A 10,453-nucleotide genomic window follows, 5' to 3' on the forward strand; every position below is an offset into this window, starting at 1 on the left:
AGTTGCATCGACCTGAATGTCGGAAACTTCTTCGATCTGAATATCGGAAACTGGCCTGAATGCCACTTCGGTCTGGATACCGGAAACTGGCCTGAATGCCATAAGTTGCATCGACCTGAATGTCGGAAACTTCTTCGATCTGAATATCGGAAACTGGCCTGAATGCCACTTCGGTCTGAATACCGGAAAATTGGCCTGAATGCCATTTCGATCTGAAAATCGGAAAACTGGCCTGAATGCCACAAGTACTTCGACTTGATCGTCGGAAACTTCTACGATCTGAAAATCGGAAACTGGCCTGAATGCCACTTCGGTCTGGATACCGGAAACTGGCCTGAATGCCATAAGTTGCATCGACCTGAATGTCGGAAACTTCTTCGATCTGAATATCGGAAACTGGCCTGAATGCCACTTCGGTCTGGATACCGGAAACTGGCCTGAATGCCATAAGTTGCATCGACCTGAATGTCGGAAACTTCTTCGATCTGAATATCGGAAAAGACTGGCTTGAATGCCACTTCGGTCTGGATACCGGGAAAACTGGCCTGAATGCCACTTCGGTCTGGATACCGGGAACTCTGGCCTGAATGCCACTTCGGTCTGGATACCGGGAACTCTGGCCTGAATGCCACTTTGGTCTGAATACCGTCTCGGTCTGAACACCGGAAAATTGGCCTGAATGCCATAAGTACATCGACCTGATCGTCGGAAACTTCTTCGATCTGGAAATCGGAAATTGGCCTGAACGCCACTTCGGTCTGGATACCGGAAACTGGCCTGAATGCCACTTCGGTCTGAATACCGGGAATTGGCCTGAATGCCACTTCGGTCTGAATACCGGGAATTGGCCTGAATGCCACTTCGGTCTGAATACCGGAAATTCTTCATGTCTATCAGCATCGGCGAAGATAACAAAACAGTGATACGTGAGCCGGCACGCATGCCAAAGACCCAAGCTGGGGATAACAATCGAAAGATTGACCAAAGAGTGCATGAGATATATTATCTATAGCCGTCAAAGCGTAGATAATACACTCGCATGGAAGATTATCCATAACCGGGTTGTAGGTTGTTAAATGGATAAACGACCGAAAAGAAAGGCAACGGGGTACCAGACTAGGTATGCAAAAGATGACCAATCAAAAAAGGATAAAGTTGCTTACTCGGAGCAAGTATCCAAGAAGAAGGGGAAGACCCAATGGGGACAATACTGCTTGATCAAGGCAAGTATCCAGGGAAAAGAATATCAATACCGCAAACTGGATACTGATAACTGCAAAGAGGGGATTACATCTACCGGTTTGTAGGCAGAAAACCACGGAAAAGTAACCAGTCATCATCGGGATGAGCACAAAGGGTTAACTCCACCAAGGGGACGAAAGTGGGATTTTACAACTACCAGCTAGTAGGTAGAAAACCACAAAGATAGGACTTACAACTACCGGTTTGTAGGTAGAGGCCCCAAATTCCGCTGAGGATGAGATGGATGAGTGCCGGTTAGTGAGAAACCATTCATTTATGCCCCAGAGAAGTACAAGAGACAGCGAATAAGAAGCCAATTTAGGATCGATCCAAGAAGGCAAACTGAATCAAGACTCATCCTAATGAGGAAAGAACTCAATAGGGAAAACCCATCCCATTATGGAGGGAACGGAAGCAACCGTCATCCACGAGGATGTATCTCGGTGGGGAGCGCAGAAGGAATGGTGGACATTTTCTGCTTAAGGGGTCGACTCTATATGGAGAGATCAGACACACCCATATCTGCTAGAGGAGGATCTACTGGAGGGATCTGTATCAACAAATAGCAGGAGACAACCATCAACAGATACACGGCAACAGCTGCATCATGAGTATCCGAATGCTATGATTATGCATGCATGCATTATATCTAAAAAAATGTATGATGAATGCTGACAAACAGACATGCTCAACACACAGGTCCGGGAATCAACCATCCGGCACCACTCTTCCGGAGGGAAAACCAAAGTCACCAGAGAGCCGAGAAAATCCACTGGAGACTGGGATATCAGGGAGCAACACCATCCTGCAGGGGAGGAAGGCCACCAGAGGCTTCCGGAGGGATCGTCGGTCACAACCGGAGAACAGAGTTCAGCATACAGGCGGACGTGCCATGACCACTCGTGCTGGAGATCAGAGATACCATGAAGCAACTAGATCTCTGATGAGGATAGATAGGCACTGGTAAAGCTCATCATGCCAACAACTCCGCTGGGGATCTATCTAAGGACATGATGGAGTACTGGATGTCAATCCACGAAATACCGAGTCTTCCCAAGACAAGCACCCATGCCGGGGAGAGTATAAGACTGCTCTACTGGAGAGAGGAAATTGAAGTCTTCAATAAACACTCTGCTTGGGAACTTCCCCATAAAAGTGTTCCAACAACCACCTTGCTGGGAATGCCCCACGGTAGGGCTCAAACAAACCTCTACTGGAGATGCCCCACAATAGGGCTAACAGGGACTTGGAGGAAGAATGTTGTACTGCCGGGAACATGAAGATAAACAACTTCAACCAACACTGCACTGAGCAACCTCACTGAGGAGAAACCAAAAGAGGTTCGACAGGAAAAAGATACAGTTATGCTCGAGATACGAACAAATGTCTTACCTGTTGGTAATCATACCACCCTCGGGAGAGCACTGCGGATCTCCTAAGTATCCTTCCATCATTGTGAATGTTCACTTTGTTTAAGAACAATTTTTTTGTGAAAAATTTGTTTATTTTGAAAACAATGATACTTTATCAATTAAAACATGCAAAACATTTGTTGAGTTGAAACAAATAAGAGTGCAAATAATTGGATAAAAGCTCAAATTGACGCGATGGAATGGTAGTCTGCAAAGGGCGAGACTCCATAGATTTGTACACGTTTGAAATCGGTGATATATATTGGAGAGGGCTACATTGAACATAATGACCCTTCCTCTACCATTCTGAATTTTCGATGTATTCAGAGCTTCAGTCGACAACGAATCGAGAATTCTTGACGGATGACAGATGTACGGCACAGTCTTGTCAGGATGCAGTTACTTGCCAAATCCCTAATTTTTGCCTAGATTGCCCCAGTGTGAGGTGATCAATCTAGCGGGATGCAAATTCTTTTTTCAATGTCTCTAACTTTTGCCTGGATCGCCCTTTCGGGTTTTCAATCCACCGAGACGCTCCTTTTTGCCTAAGTCGCCCTTTGGGGTGTTCGACTTAGCGAGCTATTCTGTTTTTTCTTTTTTAGGCGAAGTATTTCTTGACTGCATCAGAATTCACAGGACGAGTGAACTTCCATCCATTATTGTAAGTGTCAAAACATTGCCTGAAAAGGCTCTCTTGACAACATATGGATATTCATAGCTTGGAGTTCACTTGCCCCTGGAATCGGGCACGAAAGACAAGACTTTCTTGAGCACAAGGTCACCTTCTCGGAACACACGAGGCTTGACCTTCTTGTTGAATGCTTTTTCACTCTCTGCTGATATGACTGACCATGACACATGGCAGTTGATCTCTTCCTTTCGATCGGATTCACTTGGTCGTAGTGACTCTGAATCCATTCAGCATCAGTCAACTTGGGACTTTGAGGGTGCTATTTCTCTTTTGTTTCTTTCTTTCTTTTTCTTTCTTTTGATTTGGATTTCTTTTGATTTTGCACCCTCCTCCTTTTTTTTTTATGTGCCCCAGTTGGCTGTTCTGCTGATTCTCGAGATGCAGCTGAGTGATCTTCTTTTCTTGCTCAAGAAGCCGGGAAATCTCGTCAGGAATCCTTTCAACATCATCTTCTTCCGCTTCAAATAAAGGGAATTCAAAATTGGGAGATAACGTCCGATCATTAGGTTCAATGGGTTTAAGAAACAACCTGCATAATGATTTAGAGATGAAAAGCTTTTTGAAAAACAAACAAGACAATCGTTATGCAGATGAAAAGATTGCTTTTATTCTTGTTTTTAAGGTTTTTTGTGATCACCAATTTCATGCAAAAAGCGAAAAGGGAAAACAAATGGAAAAACAAATGTTTTAACATGAATTTATTTGAATGAAAATATCATTGCACAAAATGTTGCCAACAATGTCATCACTTCTCCTTTTGGCATGGGAGAAGGGTTTTTTAAAAAAGTGATTATTACTCTGACTTATGAACGACTGTAGGAACGCCCACAGTGACCCAATTGCGATAGATCCCACCAGGGATGACAAATGTCAGAATCCTTTGCATCAGCAGCTTCTGCTTTTGAACAACCCTCTTTGTTGAAGATCTTAGAAGAAAAGCCATCGCCGGCCCGGGGCTTGTTGTCTTCAAGCTTGATTAACACTGGGACCTAAGTCCTCGAAGCTCAGAATCCCTGATCTGACAAGGTCCTGCACCTTATTCTTAAACTGAAAGCAGCTTTCCACGTCATGACCAGGAGCACCCGAATGATACACACAATGCTGATCGGGCCTATACCACCACCGAGGGTTGACAGGTATAGCCGGCGGGTCTCTGGGAGTAATCAAGTTCCGCTCTATCAAAGAGGGATACAGCTCTGTGTATGACATAGGGATCGGATCAAAAATGATCTTCTTCCTCTCATTACTCGTACTAGCTTGATTATCATTGTGGGGCTGGTAAGCCTGCTGTTGAGGACGATGTTGCTGATGCTGATATTGCTGAGTGGGTCTTCTCTGTTGCTGTTGAGTTGCTGGAATAGTCACAGCGGCGGCCTGACGAAACTGTCCTCTGTTCACACTCCTCCGACGGTGCACAACATTTGTTTCACTTTCTCCCCTTTTGGGTGCCCCAGAGAATGGCTTCTTAGAACCGGAAGAACTTGAAGAGCCAGGATGGCGAACCGGAGCGCGGGTTGCTCTGACATTAACAGTCTCTGCAGCAAGAGGCTGTTCACTGATTCTGATCCCCCTCAATTCATCACCCACGGCATAATCATTGACGAGAATAGTGACAGCAGCATTCTCATGAACGGGTACACCCACTGGTGAAGCACGGTGGACTGGTGGAATCACGGCTTCCAGTCTCTGGGCTAAGGCACGCAGCTCCTCTTGCCCCTGAACAACTCCTTGCATCATTGTCATAAACTGGGCCATGTTCGCCCTCATCTCAGCCAACTCAGTCTGAACCTGGTCCATAATCCTCTGATGATTGAGTTTGGTTGAGTAACGATGCGGTCGACGGTCAGCAATCCTGTCTCAGTCAGGAACCAAAGCGAGAAGTCCCTCCAAACACGTATGCAATGCAAGGATGTTATGTGCATGATATGCATGATGCGGATGCTATTTTATCATGAATGATCCTGATAAAGGATATGCGTATGCGAGTTAACTTTTTTCTTTTTTTCATGCATTATTATTTTTTTTGAAAATAAACATGCTATGATGCAAATGATGCAACATGACTGGTCAGGCCGTGCGTCTCAAGGCACAGGGTCAAAGCTTCGGCTTGAACTCGGAGTCACAATTCATCTGAAACCCAAAGTCATCTGGGGAACTGTCATCTGAACCCAATCTGAGGAACCAAATCACTATCTGAGCGAGTACCCTCAAATTCAGCCCAGGGATCCGAAATAAACGGAACCCTCTGATCAATACCAGGGTCAAACCTCCGGCGTCCAGAAATAAATGTCCATAAATTTGGCTGAACCAAAGTCACCATCACAGCACCACTGGCAGAAACCGTATCTGTAGAGATCAAACCCTCCCCTCACTGGTAGGTTCTAAGAACAGAAGTTTGTCAGCTTCAGCCCTTTAGTCGAGAATAATACGTTTACCACTGAAGGTTTGGCATTATTACGGGATAAAAGACCTCTGCTGACTCCCCTCAACAGGATATCCTAAAGCAAGTTCCCAGTCTCGGGGTCCTCGGATTGAGCAGCGAGAATGCGCCCACCAGAGCTAACATAATCACGTCTCGGAGGAAAGGCCTCGACTGAGTTCCCGGAAATGGTCACCAGAGTCGACGATTTCTAAAGGAATATCTGTCGTTATGGAACACCCATAGGACAAAATATATCCAACAGAAACCTCGTCTGGAATGTGGGTCTCATGAACGACTTATCATAGCAACATGCCATGCAAGCCTCATGACTATCCACTCTAACACCTATGTGTACACTCAAGCCTGGGTAGTGGGCTTATTTCTCACAAAATATCCCATCCCAACAAACAGACAACCCACAGAACCCACAGATACAACAAACATATGTACATGAATGTAATAAGGTAAAGCAGGTAAATGCTGAAAATAAATAACTGTACAAAAGAATAAACACCCAACAAACAAGAAAACCTACAAAAGCTAGGAGGGACTCGCTTAGGGAAACCGGATCCCCAGCAGAGTCGCCAGCTGTCGCAGCTGAGCCTGAAAAAAGTGCGAAAAAACAACCGGCGAAAGAAAATGACAGAAGAGTCGCCACCGTGCGTTATTTATCCCAAAGGAGGGAAAGGAAACGCTCGAAGTAAACCTGGAGAAAGGAAAGGAAAAGACAAGGTCTCGCAACCAATCTTGGGTTCGGGAGTCGATTATGCGAAGGGAAGGTATTAGCACCCCTACGCATCCGTAGTACTCTACGGGATCCACTCTTGTTTGTTCTTGTCTAAAGGGTGTATGTTTATCTAATGTACTATTTACTAAAAGGGTCAAGAGAAAAATGACTCGCATAGATATCGCATCCATTGCATACGTATCTCATCTGGAATGAGAATCAGAGTCTTCGTAGCTCGGCTACCTATGGGTTAAGGATAAGTGTGCTCGCTAAGACATCGCGTCTTATGCCTACGTATCTCATCGGGAATGAGAATCAGAGCAAAACGTAGTTCAGCTAACTACGGGAACAAAGGTCTCGATTGCAACTAGGGCAAGAGAAAGGGAAGGTCTCGATCGCAACGAGGGCGAGAGAAAGGATCGCAACGAGGGCGAAAGCAAACAAGGATTAGTTGTTAGTCGTTAGTCAAACTCGGCAAGACATCGCATCTTGTGCCTACGTATCTCATCTGAACATGAGAATCAGAGTTGCTGTAGTTCGGCTACACGCACGCCAAACAAACAACACACAAGCAGGCAAACATGGAGCCTGAATGCCAATCACTGGACTTACATCAGCATCCGAACCAAAACACACACGAGAAGGCAAACGTGGAGCCCGAACGCCAATCACTGGACTTACATCGGCATCCGAACCAAAACACACGCACACTGGAACCCGAATGCCACTCGATGGACTTACATCAGCTTCCAAGCACACAACAACCAAACAAGTTAATAGGGAGTCGGGAACTCGAGCCTATAACTGTCAAGCACACACACAAAAAGGAAGAAAAGGTGAACACACAGACTAACAGGGAGTCGGGAACTCGAGCCTGATAGCTAGCAAACAACACACTCAAAAAAGAAAGGGGTGCCCGGAGAGATCTCGCACGATCTCCTGCCTACGTACCTCATCTGGTATGAGAATCAGGGCGACGTAGTTCCCCTCATAGGGTTTGCCATCTGAACATGGACTTACAAAGGAGGACACCAGTTGTGTCAGAGGAGAGTGGGCGATGTGTTCACGCCCTAGCAGTAGGTGTCGCAGCTCGCTGAATCGAGTCTTAGGCAGTTACCTCTTTGCAATAGGACGGACTACATGCCACAGGATCGGAGACGCTCGGAAAGGTCTAGAAGTGGGGAAGCTCTGCCCTAGAGTTGTCATGCAATATGTCCTTAGGTGTTTAGGATTTACAAATGGGAATATCTACCTATTGTTAGCATGCAAAAGGATATGGGAATCCTACCTATGTTATCATACAAAAGGATATGGGAATCCTACCTATGTCATCATCATGCAAGGGTTCTATCTAATGGGTGCTACCTAATCGGAACAAGAATCGACGAATGGAGCAAGGAGAAGTGTTAGGGATAAGGGTAGATGGCGATGTGTGAAGCAATCGACTTACAAGGTTGATGGCGATGCATAAAGCAATCGACTTACAAGGTTGATGGCGATGCATAAAGCAATCGACTTACAAAAGGGTAGATGAATACGTGCTGGTTCTGTTAGGTTTTGAAAAATGATTACTCGACGTTGGATCGAGGTTTTGGTCTTGTTTTGAAATGGTTATCGGGTGTTCATTTTATTTCTTGTATTAACAGATGAATAAAGAATGAAAGAATATTACATTTCATGGGAGAGGGATACATTTGTTATGAATGGGGGTTGTCATGGCAATCAAACCATATAAATATATGCCTCATACATCATACAAGTAGGCAACAGTTAATCAAACAAGTAAGATATAAACAAGTATATAATCAAATCAATAATCAAGAATGAAAGAATGAAAATATGAACAATAAACATGTATGAGTGTAAGTGCAAGGGAACCGGCTCATTGTAAGAAAGCCCAAGAGTAAGCTATGTGAGGTTGATGGCGATGCTTAAAAAGCAATCGACTTACAAGGGTGTAAAAAATGGGCTCGATATTAAATCGAGAAAAAACATGATTTTTATAGTTTAAAAATGGTTTTGAATTAAAATACAACAACTCTACATTATTAACAAAATGAACATATGAGTGTAATAAAGGCATAAACATAAAAAGAAACTAAAATGCTAAAAGAAAAAATAACATAGCTAAAAAAATAAAATGCCAAAAAAAGGTCACACATGAGTATTGAACCCACCCCACTCAAGAACATACACACTGCCCTTCTCCACCAGACCACTCAGGGTTATATGCTACTGAAGTACTACCTTAAATAATAAACCGGAATGAAAAAAAATAATAAAAAAAGATTAAGAACAAAACTAACATATAAAACCTTTTTTATGTTTTTTGTTTATTATTATCTTTTATCTCTGTTAAACAAAACAAATTTGATTAAAAAATTAAATTAAAAAAAGAAACGAAACAAAGAAATGAAAACAAAAAAGAAAACAGAGACTCGTCTTCTTCTCTCCCACCTCACAAACTCAACCTTCCCCAACAATGGCAATCTCACGAACTCGCACCTCTCGTCCCTCTTATGACATCAACAACCCTCTCACGCTCTCCAACTCAGTGAATCGAACTCTCTCAACTCTCACAAATATTTTCAACAACAAAACAAGAGAAGGATAACAAGAAAGAAAAAGAGTCCTTACAAAGTGTCGCGGCGGTGGTGGTGAAGGACGCGAAGAAGCTGGCCTCCAGGTAATTGATTTTGGGGGTTTTAGGTTTTTTTTCTTCCTCAGATTTTCGCCTCTAGGTCTCTGTTGCTTTCCTCTTCTTGGATTAGGGTTTTCTTTGGTCTCTTTTCCGCCTCTAGGTCCCTGTTGTTTACTGATTCATTCTCCTTTTATATTCTGTGAATTAGGGTTTCCAATGGGGTCTTTGCTGTTCAAAAGGAGTGTTTCTGCAAAGCACTTTGGATGCTCAGACACAGAATTACCCTATCCATGTTAGATTCAAGAAAAGGTATCCTTTCTTCTCTGCTTTGACCTCATATCAATTTGGGATGTTTTTTTGGACTTTGCCTCTGACTGTTGGTTATGGTTTTGCACTTTAGGTTTTGCAAATTGACTGATTAATGTGTTCCCCCCTTATTTTTTTACCGCAGTAAAAAAATGGTGAGCTTGGTTTGACTTGGGATAATGGGTATTTTGAAGAGTGATTGTTAATGGTTTTAATGCATAGACTGGCTGCAGTAGGTGACATGATAAATTGGAATTAGGAGATGAGGTTTCAGATCAAAAGTAATCTGCTGAAATGGTAATTGTTAAGGCAAGTGTGCTTGTGCTTTGGTTTTCTTTGAATTGTTATGGCTAGAGTTAGTGGTTGAAGAATGATGAGTGAAATTGTGGCAGATGGTTTTGTTGTAGGTTTAATGTTGCTCAATTTTGCAGCAAACCTTATCCATGTATTTCCATTCGCCTAAGTTCAACTTTGGTCTGGTTTTACACAGCAGTATTCCCCAGGTATGTTACTAGGTTGTGGTTGTCAATTAGCATGGGTCAGTCTTTGGATAACACCTGTCCTGGTTTGATAACAGGTTCTAATATAACCGGTCTGGAAGCTGTGTAACACTGTCTAAAAGCCAGTACAGAAGCCATTTTAAAGGCAAGTTTACTGGAATCAACAACATGAGCAGCACCAACTGTCAAGACAACTCGGAGATTTCAACTGATGTCCAATTAATGCACATGAGTTGGAGCTTTCTCAATTGCAAGGACAAAATTTGATGGAACAGCTTGGCCAACACGCATGCTTCAAATTCAAGCTTAGTTCCCGACTCAGTAAGAAGTGGTTCAATATACCCAATCACACGTCCATATTGTCCTCGCCCTCCAGATTGCTTCCTATGTAAATAATCCAATCAGCATGCTGAGTAACAGTTTCTCTGAAGTTACACGGGGCTTTTCCAACTGCATCAACCTTGTATTCCCTCACACTGCGTTCATCATAGATATCTAAGTGTGGTTCTCCC

This window comes from Lathyrus oleraceus, chromosome 2 (genome assembly GCF_024323335.1).
Source record: "Lathyrus oleraceus cultivar Zhongwan6 chromosome 2, CAAS_Psat_ZW6_1.0, whole genome shotgun sequence".
Classification (NCBI taxonomy): domain Eukaryota; kingdom Viridiplantae; phylum Streptophyta; class Magnoliopsida; order Fabales; family Fabaceae; genus Lathyrus; species Lathyrus oleraceus.